This window comes from Alligator mississippiensis, chromosome 8 (genome assembly GCF_030867095.1).
Source record: "Alligator mississippiensis isolate rAllMis1 chromosome 8, rAllMis1, whole genome shotgun sequence".
Lineage (NCBI taxonomy): Eukaryota > Metazoa > Chordata > Crocodylia > Alligatoridae > Alligator > Alligator mississippiensis.
In genome coordinates this window covers 5,251,282-5,273,159 of record NC_081831.1, presented here as the reverse complement: position 1 = coordinate 5,273,159, position 21,878 = coordinate 5,251,282, and the positions used below count along the sequence as shown (strand labels likewise).

At 39.5% G+C, this 21,878-nt stretch overlaps 1 protein-coding gene across 3 annotated transcripts in view; it reads right to left on the bottom strand.

Moving 5' to 3' along the window:
* PRKCA (protein kinase C alpha) overlaps positions 1 to 21,878 on the bottom strand; it is a 319,404-nt gene that overhangs the window by 280,060 nt on the left and 17,466 nt on the right. Inside the window, exon 1 of one of the 3 annotated variants that reach the window (XM_059732042.1) lies at positions 12,742 to 12,849. The exons of the other annotated variants lie outside the window; for them this stretch is intronic. The gene's annotated coding sequence lies outside the window, so the exon portion shown is untranslated. Of the gene's footprint in view, positions 1 to 12,741; positions 12,850 to 21,878 lie in introns of those variants that run through there. 3 annotated transcript variants of the gene reach the window in all.

Here is a 21,878-nt window from a genome sequence, read left to right as displayed (position 1 = left end):
TATTCTAATTGTCCAGTCTGTAGCTCTCTAGTGAATGTTCAAACTCTGAAAGTAATCCTGATTAATTATCAAACACATTGCACAGATTTGTCTGTATGGTCTGAAGACTGAAGCAAATCTGTTCTCTCCACCCGTTAATGCTCCATAGTATACTATCAGTAGATAGTGCTATATCTTACTCAGAGGTATATCTAGGGCTATGCAAAGCTTCAGTTGCCGATTTGATTCAGGAGGAGATTCGGCCCGATTCGGCAGCCGAATCTTCAAATCCAAATCGAATCAGGAGATCCATTAATCTCTCTGAATCGAATGACTCTGAAGCTATTTGGAGAGATTTGACAATTCAGCCATAGATACAGCTTTATATGTTTTTTCTACATACCTCGAGGTACCAGATGAGGCTCGTGAATGCCAAGATGATGGGGCGTGTGGAGTGTCCCACAGGAGCGCGGGGGAGGAGTCCCCCACATGCTCGGCAGCGGACTTGGAAGTGGACCAGAAGTACTTCTGGTCCACTTCCAGGTCTGTCGTGAAGCGTGTGGGGGTTCCCCCGCCCCTGGTGCCTCCTGGGTCTGGGGGGGGCACCTGGGATCCCCCCACAGCCGATCGCTGAGCTGGGATGGGTGCGGGGGGGGTTCCAATGCCCAGCACGTGGGGGAGTCCCCCACACTCCTGTGGGACCTGCCCCACCATCTCAGCATTCATGAGCCACGCCTGGTACCTCGCGGTACATAGAGAAAACATATAAAGCTGTATCTATGGCCGAATCACTGATTCTACAAATCAGAATCAAATCTTCAGATTCGGCCAAACTGAATAGGGACAGTGATCCAAATTAGCGAATCGAATCATTGTCTCCTGAATTGGGCCAAATCCAAATCCGAATCGAATACTGCCTGCTTTGCACACCCCTAGGTATATCTAGCCATTTTCTCTAGGTAATCCCCTAATACCTAAAAGAGTTATAAACGATTTAAGACCAACTCTCTGTTTTTGTTCTATTATATATTTGTAAAAGTGTCAAAGAAAAATGTTTGACAATGAACTAATGCTTGTTTTCTGCTTAGAAAAAAATGTTTTCCTTCTGTATTTCTAATCGAGCTGGAAATTGGATTTTTTTATTTAAATCAGATTTTTTGATTTAATAGTCTTTTTTAAATTTTTTTTTTGTTAAGATGTGTTTTAAAAAAAAATAAACCTATATAAAGATCTTTTCATTTAAGATATGTTAAAGCTCAAAGATATCATCATGGAACATGGAATATAATTTCTAATTATATACCATTTGAGACAATATATTTATATACCTTTTTAGAAAAGTTTTATAAATAGGTCACAACAGGCCACATTAGTGGCCCAATCCTATGGGGTTCCCAGAGGCTCCTCTATAAACTAGTAAAGATTAAAGAAAACCACTCTACGCAGTGGGACTCAATGCTAAGTCTAGAAGATCCCATTAAGCATCTCTGCGGTGCTTAGTTTCAGTTCTCAAACTGGATTTGTGTCTCCAGAGATAACATCCTTGATAACAGCAGTATATGGAGATGAGAGATAACAGACCTGATTACCTACCCATCAGCCCTCTTGTCTCTCTGCAAGTCTGTGTACACAGAGTCCAGCCCTTACCTCTAAAAGAGCAGCTTCAAGAAGTTCAATGAATAGAGAATATCAAACAACAAGAATGCACTTTTTGTAGAAAACAATGATTAAACCAAGGGTTCCTGACCAGCGATTTAAATCATGATTTAAATCACTATTTAAACTGATTTGAGTTAAATCAAATCCACCCTGATTGGGATGGATATTTTTTTAGTTCCTGTCCATGTACCAGTTTCTTCCATGGTCCTAGAACAGCTATAGAAACAAGTTTACTGATGCAGAAGAGCAAGCTTTCTATATAAAAAATAAGGAATATTCCCATGACTTCCACTAAACAGTACCAAACACTAAGACTAAATAAAAGTAAATTTTCATATTCTCAAGGACTTTCCTCCTCAGCATTATAACAGTCAAAGTAAATTAAATACAGAATCAAAACTACTTGGCACTGTCCTTCTAACTTCAACTATTGGCTTCAAAGTTTGGCTAAAAACAAAGACTTCACTAAAGACTTCACATAAGTCATTTGATTAGTTTTCCAGTAACCGTAAAAGAAAAAAAATCTCCCCATTGTGTTTACTCAAATCAATTCATATAAATTACTTCTTAGCAAGTGTACTGCGAGGCAGCACTATAACAGTTTTTAACTATAAATAGAAAAGTTAAGAACTTCTCAAGCTATTTCCAGAAGACTTTCTTACAATTTAGTGATGTACACAGCAAACCTGAATCCAGGCTCTTGATTATACTGGATTAATATTTATTAGTGCAACTTGTAGTCTTTGGATTGCTACTGACCAACTAATACAGCATACAGACTCCATATACTATTGGCAAGCATATCCATATGCAACATGACCAATTTTTACTGACGAATGGTGGGGTGGGGGAAAGGAGGGTGTTATGTACCTCCAAGTCCTCCACTTGCAAAGATTTTCAAAGGTGACCTTAAAGCAATTTACTGAATTAAACATCAACAACAAAAAAGAGAAATTTGGACACTTTCTTTATATTATGTCTGTATTTTTGGTACAAGAAAAAAGTATCGCATTTTCTTACATAACTCCCTCCCCGCCCTGCCCAAAAAAAGACATGCATCTGGTTTTTTTGGGGAAGGAATACATGAAAGAAAAAAAGATTTTTTCCAAAGCAAGCACAGCATAATCTTCATCTCACTTGCCCTTGCTTTCCTTCTCAAGCAGAAGCTACCATTTTAACCCTTTCACAGCTGAAATGTCAGCAGCTGCTGCTGAAGACTGAACTCTAAAGCCAGACTCAGGATTTTGAAAAAGAGCTAAACCAGTCTGACCGGTTGAGAAATAAAAGAGGAGAGAGTAGGAATAGTTAAATAGCAAATTCTTCAGCAAAACTGTCAAAGAAAGGATACAAGCAAGCACGGGGTAGGTTGATTAGCGGACTATGAAAGCCATTAAAAGTGAGAATGGGTTGTTAATACCTGCTGATTGAAGAGCAATTAGCAGGAATCAAGTAGATTATAATAACCATGAAGTCAATTGACTCGCTCAGCACTGTAAAAATGCCACTGCTGCTATTCTGGGCAGAAAACTAAGCTTCCCTAGTTTAGACATGCACCACAATTCTAGAAGAATATTTTTGGGGGAAAAGGTGTATGTGGTATGCAAATAATTATGGTTTATTTTAAGAACTAGAAACAGATTTTTTCTAAACCAAAAAAACCCTCCTATCTTCATTAAGGAATAGTAGCACTACTTGCTTTATAGCTAAGGGACATGCACATTTTATGCTGCTATGTTTTTTCTCTACTTGGAGAAGTAGGATTTATAAAAAGAAAATGAAGAATTTAAACTGATTAGTCAGGCAAAAAGGCACAACCGAAGCAGAGAAGAACTGCTGTTTTCCAATCCATCTAAAACTTCCTCACATGGAGGAATGGCACTTATCTAGAGGGTATCAGTATCCCTGAACATGATGATAAGATAAGGTCAGAATTTACACAGAGTTAGGACAGTGTTTCTTTTTGGACTCGTTAAAGCTGTTTGCCTAATGTAAAGAAGTTACTGCAGCAGGCTCAGTAATTATTTGGCTTGGAAGGCTTCAATATGAAACCAACAAAGAAACCATATAAGATTTACCTGACTCAGCTGTTATCACTCTGAATAGAAATGACTGCTACTCAAGTCTAGAAAGGGACTCTAGCAATTCTCAAAAATGAACAAAAGATAAAACAAATCAATTAGATAAATGAGAGAGACTTATTGCAGTACTTAAAATATAAAAAAATATGAACTATAAGGAAATGTGCAGATTGACTCGTATTGTTCCTAACGGCCAGATTTTACATTTTAAATCTAGGACATGAACCCTTTCTGAAAGGGGTTGATTAAGTTAATGCAATGATAGCTCCACAGCTGTTATAGTTCATCCTTTGAAAGCATGCTATAAAATGAAACTGATTTCACTATGGCCAACTATTTTACCAGTAATATATGACATTCTCCATCAAGCTAAGCTGTTTATCGTAGGATTACAAGGAGATTGCTGAAATGCACCATACAAAAAAATACCAAAACAGATATTGGCACAGTGTAGAGGTAAGAACTGAAAACATATGAAATCTGATAAAAACGTCCATGATTTTTTATTAACACTTATTACACCCCCGCCTTCCTACCATCATATTTCTTCCTCCATTAAAATAACAGTTCAATTTCATGCTAGAGATGTTGGGCTTTTGGTTTTCAACATGGACAACCGGTGCTTCCCAAGTCTGGGGGGCACCCGCAGGCGTTGCCATCGGCAGTGGGGCAGGCGCTGCCGGTGGTGGTGGCGGCAGTCCTGTCGGGGGGGGGGACACGCCCCTCCCCCCCATGTCCCACTTACACGTTGCCTATGGTTTTCTAGTTTAATTTTATTTTGCCCTATCTGATATGCAAACTTGTAATTTTCAGCCTAAATTTATTCATGGCCAATTTGTACCTATTTGTTCTTCAACTGAAGAGATCTTCCATTCCCCCCCCCTTTTTTTTTTTGCACTTTTTAGACAAAAAGAAGCATCTACAGCATCACAAATGAGAACAAAAAAAGCAATGCAACATTGCTGCGCTCCTCCTCCTCTTTTGTATTTGAATAATAACTCCCAGAATACACATTAATGTACCTTGGCAGATTCTTCAAATAATAGTGATGGATAAAACATCAAAAGTGATGGATAAAAAAGCAAAAATAGAAAAAAGCAACACCACTACAAAAGAACATTGACTATTGACGCAGTCAGCTACCACTGTAAAGTGTTCACCAAATTTGTAGCGATGGTATGGATAGAGTTAGGAAGACAACCTTAAGCATTTCAAGGGTAGCATTTGGCAGAATAGGTATACAAGGCAGCTAGACAAAAACAACTGGAATCAAAAATCAAGATTATTATAACCAATTCTATAATTATCATATATATATATGACAATTACATTAAATGTAAAAGGTTCCATAGTACCCACCCTGCAATTACCAAACAACTGTATCACCAGGAAATGAGCAAAAATATCAAAATTATACTTTTTTTCTGCTCTGCTTGTGCTATCAAATTCAAGTTACAACTTGTGATTTCGGTGTTCCAACAATCCTTCATAAGCTACAAAAAAAGCACATCATCTTTTTCATTGGGTATTCCTAACGTGTAAATTATCAAATTCTACTATAGGTGTAACCAACATTTAAGACCAACAGCACTGTCTTCTTCCTTGATGTCCGTGTTTCTTACTTTGTAAGAAGGGCAAGAAGGTAATTTGATCCAAGTAGGTCAATCTCCTCCAGAGTGTAAAAGGCCAACTGAATTTTGAAAATGGGTGCAGCGATTTACTGTACTCTGATTTCCTAGTTGGGATTTCAACCACATGAACAAAATCCTTTCATGCAAATCACCATCGTGATTTAGAACTTAACCTTGACAGACTGAAAGACAATTTTGTTAAAATAAATCTACTAACTTCCTTCCACGCACTATATATCAGTAAATGCAGCACATATCTTCCACTTAAAAACAGTAAGAGGCTAATAAGCTTCCAATGAAAAGTTCAACCTGATTAGGCTGGAATAGTCCAATGAATAATCTGAAATACTGATCTGTAAGAGTGGCCAGGCTGTTGTAGCACCATCAAGGAGGCACATGCCTCTGCTTCCTGCCACTGCACTCAGATAAAATAATGCATCACAGAACAGGGCATTATGGGGCCCAGTTCTTCAGATAGTCTCTATCCAGTGCAAGTAGCTACCCAAGCTTAGTATGTAAATAAACACACAGTGGGCACATCTACACAAGACACTAACTGCACAGTAGCTGAATAATACTGAGCAGTAGGGCATCACAGCAGAAACAGTGCTAGTATGCTACTGAGTAGTATTATTGGGCTATTGCACAGCAGCATCGCTGAAAAAGCATTTGCTGGAACTACTGCACATTAACTCTGGTTACTGTGCATTTATTTAGTACTAAATAAATGCGCAGTAAGCACTGTGTAGTAGTGTCTTGCGTAGACGCAGAGCAACACTTATTGACCATAGCAAACACATATTAACCATTTTATATCCAGGTAAACACATTTAAATGTGTTAGGACAGTTCATGAAGGTCTGAATAATGAATATATGTAAGCTACTCAATCTATCCAGCGAAGAGGACTAAGAAACCTCATATAAATACCTAAGAGAACCAGATTTTATAAACCATCAGATATGTCTGACTGGTGTACTCTCTTCTTTTGGTTATAATACCTTGTGTTCAATAAGAGTAGAGACACATTTAGCTAAATGTATTGAAAACTGAAAGGCAAAAATTAAGCTTTCAGGCTAACGTTGCTTCAGTTTTCTTACATCATATGTTTAAGATATTGATAGAAGGCCTAAAAATAAGGACCACGCAGATCAGCTAGGAGAGCGATCTAATACTCAATGAAAACCACTCGAGGAAAGACCATAAGAGCTATTATTAGGAAGTCTAATATATTTTATTTTTTTTCCCCTTCTTTTTTAAACAGATAAGTAATTAATTTGTTTCTTGGGAAAATTAATAGGCTGAATGCACTAGAAACTGAAATTTAATTATTCGCTGGCTTGATGCCAGCGGGTACATTTTATCTTACTACTCTGCCACACGGTGCCCAACTAGGAGGACACTATTTTTTATAGTGACTAACTTTTATTTCTTGTTATTTGTTACATTAATTTTCCAACTGTATCAAATGCCTGAATGCCTAGCCAGTCAAAAGAAAAGAGAAAGGAGCTCATCAGGAACTACCATGTAATGCGAAAACAGTAACTCATTGTGAAAGAAAAAAAAAATCCTCCAAAAATAAAGGAATGATGGCATGAGAGTGCTCATGATTCAGTCAGCTGTGTCTTGCTTGAAATGCCAAGTGTCCTGGAAACCATGACTCGCAAGGAAGTATATAGAAAAGACTATTACATTGAATTTCAGTGACACATACCAATACAAGTCTAGTGAAAAAGGGCAAGAATTTTTAACCAAGGATCATCTCTGCCCCTATCCACGTGCCACGTAACTGGGAGAGAGGTCCCCGAAAAGTCCTAGATAGCAAGGAGTCCCATAATCATCCCAGCATAGGAAAGTTTACATGGAAGATCTATAAATGCCCAAATGAGAGAGAGATGCTAATGGTGACTAATCTAATGACTAATACAACACAAATCTTCAGTTCTAGCAACAAAGCAACAAAAATCAAATCAATATATCTAGGGAAATTAAACATTTGTTGTGAAAAAACTGGGAAGTTTCTTCTACGGTGACTAAGTGTAAGTCACGGTTTCCAATGCATATAATCATTTTTTCTAAATGTTTTGGTCATACAGTGACCTGAATGTAGATGAGCTCTAGAAACTGCAAGGTGGGGTTCTTTTTAAATTATTAATAGAACAACAGCATGGAAGGTGACAGCATTTAGTTTGAACCTGGTTTACCTTTTTCCCAATTCATAAATCACTTGCAAGTATTGAAAACTTCAAAACAAGCTTTTATACAAAGTGTTCTTAATTTTCTTGTAAATGTAATTGCACAGATTTTGTATTTCCAAGTTTCTACATTTATGCATATTATCAGGTGGGCTGCAAGGATGGCATGTGCAGGCCTTTTGAAGGAGGGCAAGTCTGGATGTTATTCTTAAATGACTGGAACTGGGCAATGCACTAGCTCCAAAAGAAGCATCCAATTACCTTCAGCAAAAACAAGGCCATCCAGGATGTAAACTTACTGAAGCATGGGGTGAAGTCTTGGCTGTAACTCAGGTACTGGCAAAATTCCCTTCCATTTCAAGACAGCCAGGATTTTACTCATGATGTTCAGAGGGAGAAGTTGTGTGGGCTGATTCAGGACTGGATTGCAGAAAGTTAAGCAAAGAAAATTAATGCACATCCAGGAACGCTGGCAAACAACAATAAAAGTAGTTGCCAAATGTATTAAATTGCCCATTCACCAGCAAACTTCCGGCCTGCAGGCCAGATCCAGCCCACAGAGCCATGTCACATTGCCCCCCTGGGCCCACAGAGGGGCTAGGAATTGGGGGTTGAGCAAGCAGGGGCAAGGCACGTCACCAAAATCCAGGGCATGAAGCCCTGTTGGAACAGCTGTGTTAATTCCCATGGTCACCTACCACAGCATAGCTCCGACATCCAGATCTGCCCAGGGGTCCAAAACCAGGCCAGGGGGTAGGGTGAGTTTGACACCCCTGAACTAGTGCAATAGGATCAAAAATGACTGAATGCAGCAAAGCTTATTTTAAGGTAGCTCCTTCTAATACATAGTAAATATTTTTCTTGACAGGCATAGTGTTTAGGACATTCTGAAAATTAAAAAAAAAAAAATGATAAACTTAATCCATAAACTCCATGCTCTGAATCCCTGCATAAAGTTACCTATTCATTACAGACTGTAGAGTGTCTTCCACAAGAGTTGCCTTCTAAATATTAATACAGGACTGCTCAACCATTTGGTCAATCAAAACAAAACTATATTTGTAAGCTGAATTTCCAAATGTTCTCAGGTTAATTCTCAAGTTTGGGCTTATGAAATCTTTAACAGTTACATTATTTTAGGAATAGCCTACTTCTAGAATAAGCAAGATGCACGTACCAATTTTTACTTTTTTAAGAAAGGCATGGGAGTATATGATCAGATTTTCAGGATAAATCCCATAGCAATTACAGAGCCTAGGACATCTGTAAGGACAGGCCACATAAACTGGTTTGCTATGCTACTGAGGACAGGAAACATGGCAGTGAGGTAAACCAGGGGTGTCAAACTCACCTTGTCCCCAAGGGTGGATCTAGACTATGCGGCTCCTTGCAGGGCAGATCCAGACAGCGGCAGCATGGCAAACAGCAACGTCACGGATTAACACGGCTGTTGCCTGCCTCCTGAAGCTGATTAATGTCTGCTCCACTGCTGGTGGTAGCCCCCTCCCAACACTCACCCTGACTCTGAACTGCCAGCATTTCTGCAGACCCCACAAATCTGTTGACATGGCTCTGTAGGCCAAATCCAGGCCAAAGGCTGTATGTTTGACATACCTGGTGTGAATTGTAGCAAAGCAAATTTACATCAAATCACAAGAAAAAAAATTCTTAAGCTACCTATGGACTATCCCTCAAAGGAGGTTTTTAAAAAGCTGCTGGAGAGCCTACCTTCTGAGATGGTTTAAGCATTTGTGCAAGGGTCTGGAGAAGATCATCCTTGAGGCCTCTTCTACGATTCTATATGCAAGATATTTATATACCTAACATTACAGCAACGCCAACAAAAGTTAAACAAAAGATGCATATAAAAAACAAACCAAAAAAAGTGTCTGAAATCCATTTTACAAAGAAAACCCTGTCATCCTGTAAAGCAAAGATAAAAGCTCTTAACCAAAAGATAAGCACGGGCTGACACACACAGTTACCATTCATTTAAAGCTACCCACGTGCATGCAAACACTCCAGACCCCACGATGAGACGTGCCAGGGCAAAACTGGCAGTTTCAATGTTCTTCAGTTAATTATTTGTGAACAGCAGTAATTAATGTTGATTCATCTTCTTTACTATGGTACTTCACTATGCGGTACATCGCAAACTTTTCCGCATCTGTTATTTTTGGTCCATATCCAAGTTGCACTCATAGGTGCCTTCACTGAGGCACTGCAAAGTCTACAAATTAGTCATCTTCTCCTAGAAGAACTAGAGTTAAGCGCTTAGGATCACCACAGGATTGAGAGAAATCACCTCCAAAGGGTAAATCTGCTCACCTTTGTAGAACAGCCCTGTGGTTAGAATTAGGGTTGGGTATTGGACTGGTCAAATAAAGTTTGCTCAACTGACTGGTCAAATATCAGTCAAAAATAGTAAAAAGTTGCCCACAAGTCCAAATAATACGCAGAAAAAACACACACATTTTCCATTAAGAATTTTTTTTTTTTAATCCTATTTCTGACAAGAAAATGACAACACCAAAAAATAGTAGTTTTTTTGTAAAATTGCTATAACCTTTGACTGGTCAAAATATATGCAGTCAATTGACAATATTGAGCAATCAATTGACAGACTTGCCAACCGTCATTAGAACGCTTGTGCAGGAATTGGGAGATCTAGGTTAGAGACTCACCTTAGTTGGAGAGGACTCGATGTTCTCTCTCTCATTTCCTACCCAAACACCAAGCTGCAGAATAGGTTGGGAAGGGGGCACTCTCCCCTCTTCCCTTTGAAGCTCAGCCACCAGACAGCAAAGAACGCAAGATTCAATGAGGCCAGGTCGGGGGAGATTTAGTAGCCAGGGGAGGAGGGCTCTACCCTGGGATTTGGGAGTCCCAGGTTCCAGTTGCTATCGTCCAGTCTGTTAGTGTATGTTATGTAGACAATTGCTGGTTATCAACGAAGAACTCCAGTGCTGAGAACCAGACTCACTACATGTTCAAGAGTTACTGCGGGGTGCTCCATCTAGGCATGCTCTGCAAACGGCTAGCCTATCAAGGCCACCGGCAGACTTGAAGCATACCCCAGCACCGATCTAGCTTGCAACGCCACATCGGTATCTCAGATGGATAAAATATATGCATGGACTATATACATAGAACAACTACAGTGTACCCATGTAAAGCTTTGAAGAGTCCTATCTGGGTTAAAACAAGTAGCACATATGTTATACAACACCCAAATTCCCAGAACCTCCTGGTTACTGGGGTAAACTCCTACTCTGGGAACACAAATACTAAGAATATATTTTGGGTGCTTTATAGACATGTGTTAAACATCTGTATAAGGGGTTTTAAACTCTTCAAAAATGTTCCATGAAATCTCACTGGTCCCAACACAATAGACAGTGCCTTCATTATTAAGATGCAAGTAAACATGCGCACCCGAGCTGGAACACTTTACTGCAAAAGGCTCAAGGGCTGACTGACCCTACTGTGATCTGAACATGTGTTCCCAGACATTCTGCATACTTCAGTATTGGCACTTAGCCCACTAAGTCATCCTGTCTGGCAAAAGAATTTCATACATATAAAATTTGAGGTATTCCGTCAATTCTCTTCACTGCAGGAAAACCAGACGTTTCTCTTTATTTGCTGGAAAAAAATAAGAAGCTTAGCAGAGCTGCCTCCTTCCTTAAGGAAATCATATACAGTACTCAATGCCAAGTCTCAGCTGGTGTTAGTCAGTACATTCATTTCAGTGGAAAGACATAAATTTACACATCTTGAGGTATGACCCTAAACAGCTGAAATCTGATCCCAGTTTTTTTGCATTCCCCATGTATTTATTTAAAAACAAAACAATTTAAAAGTATTATTCAGATAAAAATATTTAGTATGAATTATGGCCACTCCAGCTAGCTAGATAATTGTGGTTCACAAACATTTTACAGCTTAAATGCTTCTTATCCCATATCTGTGACGTTACGAAGTGAGACATGTTAGTTGCAGCATTTTAAACACAGAAAGTTACACGTCATGTACAATAAGACCCCTAAGCACTGCATCAACTCAGGTGCACAATAGCAGGGATGGCAGTATCTGCATTTAGGCAATGGGGTGATCCTATGTTAACCAATATTCATTCATAACATAATTACATCAAGTTTCAGAAATGGGAAGATGCACTAGTTACATTTTCTAGTAATAGGGCACTAGACCCATGGTGGCCAAACGCAGCTTGCAGCTCGCTAGCACAGTACTTGCGGCTCTTCAGAAGTTGGCCAAGCTCTGCACACTTCTCCCCGAGACGGATCCGGGGGACAGCGCAGCCCGGCACCTCCCACCGCTCCAGTTTTCCCTGCAGGGAGCATGCCCCAAGCCTGCCCTCCTCACCTCCCTCCAGGACTGCCAGCTCAGGTGCCAGGCTGGCGGGCCAGGGGCTGCAGACACACCGCTTATTCTAGGGCGCGCTCCCCGTGGGGAAAGACAGAGCGGTCTGGTAGTGCGGAGGTAGTCACCTCCACTCCTGGTCGCCCAGCTCTTGAAGTTCAGTGGAGGATCACATGTGGCTCCCAGGGTGAGTAACTCTGGCCACCCCTGCACTAGACAGAAGTCAGGAGATTTGAAATGAAATACTAGCCTCATTAAAATCAAGGGCAAAATCGACTTCAATAGGCCAGAATTTGTCTCCTTGATTCTGCTCACAAATCTATCGTTGACTGTGCATGCAACGTTCAACAAGTAACTCATGTGTTTGACTACAAGGCAGCGCAGTGCTGAAACATGCCCTGCTATCTCTGCATATGCTAGACCAAAGCTGGAATTAGTATAGCCATCCTAGTGCAGGAATGCACACAGACCACTAAGCTGCTTAGCAGAGCTTATGATCTACATGCTGAGCCGCGCTGCAACAGCTATTCTTCCAGTTAAGAGCTAGCATGACATGTCTCAGCACAGCATTGCCTTGCATCATGTAGCCATGCTGTTTTTAACTGACTTTCCTCTTTATAAAGTGTTCTGGCATTACATAAAGTCCTAAGTATCACTTAAGCCAACACGTGCATTTTTCAAAAGGATTTAAAACTATACTTATTAATCTTTTGTAAGGTTTTATTGTTTTGATTGGGATCGGGGTAAAAAAAAAAAAGACTAAACTAATTTGTGGGAGCTAGAGGTGGGGGAATGAGACAACCAAAGGACTTCCTACCTTCTAACTTTTTGCTGTGTTTACTTTTATGTGTATATTTGTTTCTGCTGCTTCTAAAATCACAGTTCACGAACTTGCTTTGCTGGGCCTCTGTTCCAAGAAAGTTGTTTTATGCTTGCCAAATTAGACCAGTCAGGAATTATTCATCATGTAGACTGTGAATAGGGTTAAAAGAATAAAAGGGAATAAAATTACTTTACAAAGATTTTTGGAATACGATGCAAGTCAAATGGAAGCTAACTGAAATGATTCTCAATGACAATATTAAATTTTAAAATGACCTGCCATGCTTTGTATTTGCAACAATTTTTCAGACTACGTTTTTTTTAAACATTTCTTATGAGCTAGAGATAAAACTAGCAGCATAATAATACATGAGAATTTGAAAACCTTGTAGTTTATTATTTGTATCTTTGCATGCAATTTTCCAGCAGGCCACAATGAAACCTATTTAATAAAATAATAATACTCTCAACTGCCAAAGATTCAACAAAAACTACAATATACTGCTATAAAAAAATGTTATCAAAAAACACAATGAGATAAACAAGTTGGATTTGTATAGAATTTGAGAGAGAAAATTTCCTGCCTTTTCATGAATAGGCCAGGGGATCCTACAGAAGACAAACAGGTGACACAAGACTAAAGAAAATCAGGCAAACACGGTAAGTACGTCTGATGTAGGGGCCGACCACCCACTAGACAGCTGGGCATCTAAGCAAACCAGGCTTAAAGAAGGAATAAACTGTGGACATGGCATTGCACTGTTTCCCAGATCCTCAGAGATACTGTAGGATGAAAGAAAAGGTGCCAATGGGAGTAAATTTTGGGGAGGGGCGGCAGGGAGGGAAGGGGCACACGGTACTAACACTGGAAAGCGCACCAGGTAATGTATTTCCCCTTCCCTATTTCTTTCATGCTGCGTACTGCAAATAATGAAATATATCCCAAAGATGATATATGACAGCCTGTTGAATTCCACTGCTATCTGCACAAATTACTTACCATAAATAGTTTTTTCAGGCTCTCTCGATGCAGCTGTACCATATTTCTACCAGAAAGAGCCATTTAAAATTGCAAAAACATCCATTTGTTGTTTGCAATATTGTCTACCCCACAAAGCATTTCCCCCACTTTTGTTTTTCCGGGGGTGGGTTGGCTACAGATTGTAACCAATACATATTGTCCCTAAATATTTCACACATCTGCAACAATCCTTTGAAAGATTTTCTTCTTTACAAACATAAACCAGCCTTGACAACAAGAATTTGCTGTTAGTATAACTGGATAAAACTATGCTATTTTTAGCACATAAAGAACAGAATCATGCTTAACAATTCTAGGTTCCCCCCCCAAAAAATATGGTCGTAACAGATGTTCATTGCTTTAACCTTTGCTCATAAACTTTCGGATATAAATAGCAATTTAACAAAGCAATGTTAATGATACTACTTGTAATTATGTTAATACACAAAAAGTCTAACAAGTTGAATTTTGCGGTAAAATTGTGACTTGGAAAAAAGAGAGGAACTGATTTCATTAGCAGGGCAGGAGGAAGGGAATCAGGGAAAGGAAGAGGAATGAATGGACAGGAATCAACTACAGAAGTAGGATTTAAATTCATGATCCCCAGTCAGGTGACTAAGGACCACACTGGAGTGATGACAACCTTGGTCTTTGAAAGAGGAAGGGGTGTCATGGCTTACAGAAACTGGTCACAGAACTGAATTAGTGTCATTTGAAAAGATGCTCAACAGACTAAGTTGTAGATTAAAGGAATGGGATGCTGCAAACTCAAAGCCAAAGTACTAACATGCAGGTTGCTTAGCTGCCCAGGTTAGCTACATAAATTACAAGGTCCGGGACAGTTCTCTACTCAAAGCCAAATTTATCATGTCTACTTCTAGGCAATGACATCTGCAATATTCAGTTCCAAAGCCCCCAAAAAACAACCTGGTCCTGAAGAACAGAGAAAAAGGGCAAAAACAGAAATAGCTGTGATTAAACGCTCCCATTATAAAGACCACCCTGTCACTGCTCTGAACTGCATTGTTCTGTTATTCCTCTGACTCATCCCTTTATTCTACAAAAGTCTTTAGGGCAGGAACTCTTGTTTGGCACAAATAACCCTTTGTATGAGTTGACATCTAACCAGGATGCTATATAAAGAATATATTTCCTATTGCTATATAGTCTTCATTAGAGGCATAGTTGGAGTTTGGGACTCGGAGACAGAAGATTTAAACTCTGTTCTTGACTCAACCATAATCCATGCAACTTGACAATCACTCTTTCTCCATATGTAACGTGGAGATAATATTTACTCATCTCGCAGGGCTGTTAACAGATATTGAGACTCTTGAATGGAACACACTATAACACATTTCAAGAGAAGATTTAGAGAAACTAAAGACATGCTTTATGATTACTGAGAGCAGCCTGCATGTTACAACCTGGAATTCAATGGGTAGAGACGAAAGCCTATTTATTGCGTGCAGTCATCAAAGTTACATACTTGGAAAGATCCTGCAACTCTCTCAGGGATGCTGCATGCAGATATCACTTCCCTATAACAAAACAGTATCTCCAATAAAAATATGTTTTTTTTGCTTTCATGGAATCTGCATATTGGCCCGGTGGGACACACGGGCAGGAGTTCAAGTGCATTACTTTGATGCATTCTATCACAAAGAGGCTAGATTTAGTAAAGAGGCCTTCTGCTTGTTCTCACAGAAACAAAACCCATCTCTGAACACAGCTGGCTTCTGCAAGGTCAAGCTAAAGTCTGACATTTTAAACTACTAGTTCGACAGAGCCATTGTGTAAATAAAATCTTGAGCAGTTAATCTGCCCACTACGACGTGCGAGGAAAAAGGTCTGGAAATGTACATGGTCACCAACCTGTCTTGAAAGCACTTTATGACTGTAAAGCAGATCATATCAAAATTAATCAAAAGCCAGTATTTTAAACCTTCTAAAAACAAAACGAGTATTTTTGAAACAATAAACCCAAGAAGATGTTTTCATGCTTATCTCATTAATATTTTAAAAGGGTTCCTAACAGCGAGTACCAAGAGGAGTTTACTTATTGTAGTTATATTAATTTTTTTTAAAAAGCCAACCTACTAGTTTTCTGTTAGGGCTCCAATTTAACAGGACCGTACTTGCTGTGCCTTTGGCAGTATAATTATTCCATTAAAATGCATTAGTAAAATGTTCGCGTTGGAGAATGAAAGCATTTAAAATAGTAACAGTACGTACATCACAACCTTAGCTGCGTCTTCTCCCCTACAGGAATTATGATAACAAAGTCCCTTAAATATAAAAAGTAAGATCCACAAAGCCTAAAAAAGGTTAAAAATTGGTTTTATGATTGACTAGCATTACAATCCTTGACTCAGCACAGGATATAGTTAGGCCACAATTCACAACTTGCACATGGGAAGACTACAAAATGTCATCACAGAGCCTAGACATAAAGAAACTGCAGGGTTAGGACTTTAGCAAACACACAAGAGATGGAAAAGTTTGAGACTCCTCCACAAGGACTAAACTTGCACCGAGTTTACTCAGATTTCTGGAATCGACTAGCGAGGTTCAAACAGCAGCTGTTAAGCAAAGCCACTCCCCCGTCTTGTAACACGATTCCCATCTTTAATATACAAAAGGCTTAAGTACCTTTCCAACAGATGTGCTTTGCTCTATACTAATTTAGTGATATTTCCAAATGGCTGCCTGGCTCACAGAACAGCTCTGGCTGGCTGATCCAAAAAATTACATCTGTTTGCACTGGGTTGGGGGGAGAGGAGATCCAGCTGCAGAAAATAAAATGACAAAACAACAAATCATTCTCTTTGTTAAGCTTCTGCTTAAAGAAAAAATGGTTTGCTGTGCAAAAGCAACCCTAAAGCTGGAGTTCTGTATTACCAGGAAAACCTTTACACAGAAATATCTAATAAGTTTTGTTATCGTTATTACCCAAGTGAGTATGGTAAGAGACATATTTGTATCTCTTACCCAAGGCTTTCAAGCAAGCTTGTTCTCTTTTTCTTCTGCCTCTCTTTTAGCCTCCATGATCTCTTATCCTCCAATTATTAACTATACTAAACAAAGCAAGGTGGGTTTAGACACTCCATGCAACTTATTAATAATTATTGACCGAGCTTTGTGTACAGAGCAATCTACAGCAAAATCCAGTCCTAGCACAGATCCACACCCAGTATCTTTATCTGATCTTTCTTTATAGTATGGCAAAACAAGGTTACAAGGAAGTATTGCATAATAACTGAATAATACACTTAACTGTCATGAACTAGTCAAATGCAGCACTAAAATATGGAGTGCAAGAAAAAATGAAATTTTTCAATCTAGAAGAGAGCAGCCTTTATAGCATGGACCCATCACATCTCCAAGTGCTAGGGCATAGAGAAGCTGTTCCCTGTGCCAACTAGAAGACATTTGTGGCTTGGGTGCAAACATACACATTTGTGCTGCTACTTTGTGCTGCAGTGCATGCCCCTGCTCCTGTGGTTTGCACTGCTTTTTGTTTTTTCCCTCAGGGGTATTTATTTATTTATTTGCTACAGGGAAATCCCAGGAGCAAATTTTTCCCCAGTGCTGCAAATTAGCAGCACCATGGATGGTTTAATGTACAAAACAAAAGGTCAGTGGTGCCACAAACCACACATGCAGGAGCATGTCTGGATCCGGCAAATGTGTGCATAACGTCTGGTCCACGTGTCATTTAGGGAGTAACAAAGGGCCTTTTGAGCCTGAGAATGTGCCTCCTCTTGCTACTCCTCCCTTCAGTGCTCACTTTAGTCTTGCTATATACAGACTACATCCTATACAAGCTAAAAGTATGCTGTAGGGTTATTTCACTGCAAGACTTGCAGAAAATACCTAAACATACAGTTTACAAGGGGAACAAACCCTGGGTAGGAAGGTCGGTTCATTTTGTACAAAAACAGAATTTTCTCAAAACACTGGCCATGTACAGAATTCAGATTATACTGGGAAAACAGCCATTCCCCCAAGAGAAGCCAAAAGCATGCAGATTCATAAATGCAAGCTTTTTCTCCTGGAGCAAAAAGAAGCACTCTAGGAGAAAAATAACCTGACAACAACCAGGTAGAAATTACTCCTGGGAGAGTTTCTCTTGGGAGGCTGAACAGCTTTTCCCCCAACTTAACTCCCAGGGACAAGGGGGAGTGGAGCCAGGGGAAAGCTGCCAGAATCCAAGGACAGCCCAGTCTAGAGAAGGTGCAGGTAGGGAAGCTGCTCCTGTCCATCCCATAGACTGAGAGGGGAGGGGAGGAGCAGCTGACAGCGGTTCCCTGCCTGCTTCTCACACCAGCTCCTGGTATCAAAAGCGGGCAGGGACTTTGTTGCCCAGTTCCCTCCACTTGGCAGTTGTGCGCTGGGAGCCAAGCACAGGGAGCCAGACAGCCCCATTGTAGGGCGAAACCCCCACCCACTTCTCATACCAGAGTCCCAGGTGTGGGGAAGGCATGGGCTTTGCCATGGGGCTCAGCCTGCTAGACTCAGGCACGGCCGCTCCAGTCCCCCTTGAAAAGGAAGACTGGAGCAGCTCACACTTTCCCTAGGCTGAGATCACCCTGGTCTGGGAGCAAGGGAGAGAGAGCGGTTGCAGACTAAACACGTATACTGTTCCTTCTCCCAGAAACATAATTTCAAGAGGGGGAAATTATCCGCCACTAGAAATGAATGTTTGCACCCAGTCTTTAATTCACAGATGCCGATTACTTTGTATACTTCCTGAACTAATTACCCATAAGCTATGAGGTCTCCTTGGCTTTGCCACAGTTATAGCACAGCAATAACACAGTAAATATTTACCAGTCTATTCGGCTGGATAAAGCATTACCAACATTTGGACTATATATGCAACTATAACATACCTAATTTAACATATTTAATTTTTTTCATCATAATACTGTTCAAATGTTTAATTTTAAGCTTGAGCAAAGTACCACTTGGTGAAAAAAAATAAGCAGACAATACTTTTTAAAAACTGGAGCTGATTTGTGCCCCCAAACAATATCCTCTTATTCAAAAAACACCTTCTTTGCTTTGTATTGCTCTTTGCAGCAAGGATATTTCATACGTACTACACGTTTGCACATTATACGGATCTCAAATCCCTGCCTGGGACCCCTGAATACCACTACACTGAACATTAGAAAATGAACAGGGTCTGTACATACTAATAACATAGACTGCCCCTGCCCCTTCAGGCTGCGCTGCTCAGGTGAGCCTATATGAGTCTTAGTGAAGTCAATGTAGGTTGTGGGATTATGGCCTAAATAAAATAAAAGGAACTATAAGGATAGATAAAATGCATTTCACTCATATTCCCATTGACTTTCAAAGCACTGCTCACAAGAATAATGGTTTGCAAGATCTCAACCTAAATCCGTTATTGCACTCCAGCCACACTAAGAAATGTCCATTATTTACACTGTTGACATTTGAGTTTTCTAAAATTAGTACCGTTGATTTTTATGGCTTTATATATGTGTGTGCATGTATAAAATATATTATTGCCAAGTGAGATGTCACAGGTTCTATATAGCTGATGCAGACAAGGTTCCTTGGGTGAATTTGATATAGCTGATGCTGCACTTTTTATAACCAAATAAAAATGCACATTAATTTAAGCAGAGGGTAGAGTATTTCCCCCCTTCCCAAACATTCTTTCAAAGTTTGACTCAATAGGAAACAGAGAATGGAAAGAATTTTTAAAGGTCAGAATTTGCACAAATGGGATAAATGCCAAGAAGCAACGAGCAGTACTAAAAAAGCAAGTTCTACAAAAGCGTATATTAATCTTTCTAATTTATACAAAATAATTTTCAGGAAAAGGACATCTCTACTTTTTTTTTTATAAAGCTTCATGCAGGACTGAACTCATTACCAATACTTACCATAATATCTACTCTCTGAAAACAAGCTTTGAAAGCTGCACTCCTTGCAAAAAAAATGTTTATGAACATACGCATACACACCCTTAAACTTTCCCAATCTGACAGTGATGTATTAGCTGCTTCATGGCCAATTCTTTTCCCATTAAGCTTCTTTACTGATATATCCAATAATATCAATATTATGCCCTCATATATTTATGGCCTTAAATGAGTCCAAGTTTTTACTAAAGACTTATTTGAAGGTTCAGTCTTTGCCAAACTAATCTTAATCACCCATTGTCTGTTATTCTTTCATCAAGATATAAGGGTCTTCAAGAAGGTTTGCAACAAGCCAAAGGACCACCAGAGGCATCTTGCCCATCAGTGATGCATACCACATCTAGTGCATCAGTGATGGATATTGCTTTTTAAGAACCTGAGTTGAATTCATTCCTACATGACTGTAAGGAAACATGACAGCTACAAGGAAGACATTGTCAGGGATGAAGTGCCAAAATCTAAGAGGCCCTACAAAGTGTATAGATAAACCAACCATGGCAGGGAAAAATGCATCTCCCCTTTTCCTAATATGGAAAAAACACACTTCTAATATAGTTTTCTATTGTGTTCATAAACTGCCTGGAGAACCAGTCGTGGAACTGAACTTTAGTGTGACACCACTGGCTTTACAAGAATATTTTCCTTCTAGGATCTCACTGCTGTAGCATGATGCCTAAATTAATTAGCCCTTTAAACATTAACCCTAGGGCCCAGATCCAAAAAGGTTTTTAGGTACCTAACTTCTAATTGATTTGTGGATCTGGGGCAGGTTCCCAAAGGTCTTTTAAATGCTGGCTTGGGACCAAAAGATTTGATGTTTCAGTCTGTGAATGTATATCAGTCTCTTCATGATATAAGCATTATAGGGAACGTTAGGCAGGCACCAGCATTCTACGAAGTTAACGATACTTCGTAACATTTATGCAAAATGTAGCATACAGGAAGACCCCTGCAAAAAGGAAACCAAAGTCAGCAGGGTGAACGGGGAAAGCTCTGTACCAATTTCCAACTCCCGCAGGGTCTCTCCGCAGAAGCTGGAAGGTCTGCGATACAGGGGCTAACTACTCTGCCACCAAAAGTGAAGCACTAAGCTTAATTATTTTTTTTAATCTGTGTTTTCTTAATAAGATTACTTAAATAAAGCTATGATTTTGCTGTGCACATTATTTTCCTTTGGGAAGCTTTGTCTCTGATAATCTGAACTGTCCCTTCTTACAGTACAAAAAACTAGAGAAAAGAGTCAAATCCTGCAGAGCTCTTAAAAGCAGACATTACTGACTCTTCTGGATATAGCAACAAAACCAGTCATCAGTTTTACAACCTATGCTGCAAATACCTGGGGGGGGGGCAAGAGAGAGCGCAAGAACAAGAGCAAGAGAGTGAGCAAGTGTGTTGTGGGGAGAGGGGGACTTGTGGTCCTTCTTAACAAAAATGGATAGCACTGACAGTTCATTACAAGCATAAAATAAAGAGTAAAAAATGCTAGTGGGACACCATGATTTTATGATTGCTTAATAAGTACACTTTCAAGAAAAATACATAAAATAAATCTACTTTAAAAAAAAAAACAACCACTCTCTTTAGCAATTATGCAGTTTCTAATGCTCCTTTTGTAGACAAACGAGAGTGATTACTATATAGGTGACTCAGAAACTAAAATTAAAGCAACTGGCCTATTTGTACAGATATGTGGGTAAGATTTAGACAAGCAAACAGCTACATGCAAATTCAAATACCATGAAGAAACAACACCTTTTTGCTCACTGAAGTACTTGGTAAAGAGTGAAATCTGCAGAAGGCCTTATTTTACAAAATGTCCTGTAGTCACGAGGGGTTCAACCAATCTGTTCCTCAGTTCTGGCAGATGTGTGGCAGCAGTTGTTACGGACATGTAAACAACATATATAGTACAAAATGTAATTCAAGCAAGCTGAAATTTTAGTTTGCTTATCATTTTTATTGAGTTACGGTTCTGTACCTGAAATTGTCTTTAAAGCAAAACTCCCAGTAACGTAATTAGGAGACTTGAGCAAGTAATAGGAATTACAGGATCTGAACAGAATATAAATGGAACTATTCATCCTTTTGGTCTATTCTTGCACTATCTACATCACCAACAGTGCCATTCACAAGAGAACTGGAAAAAAAAAA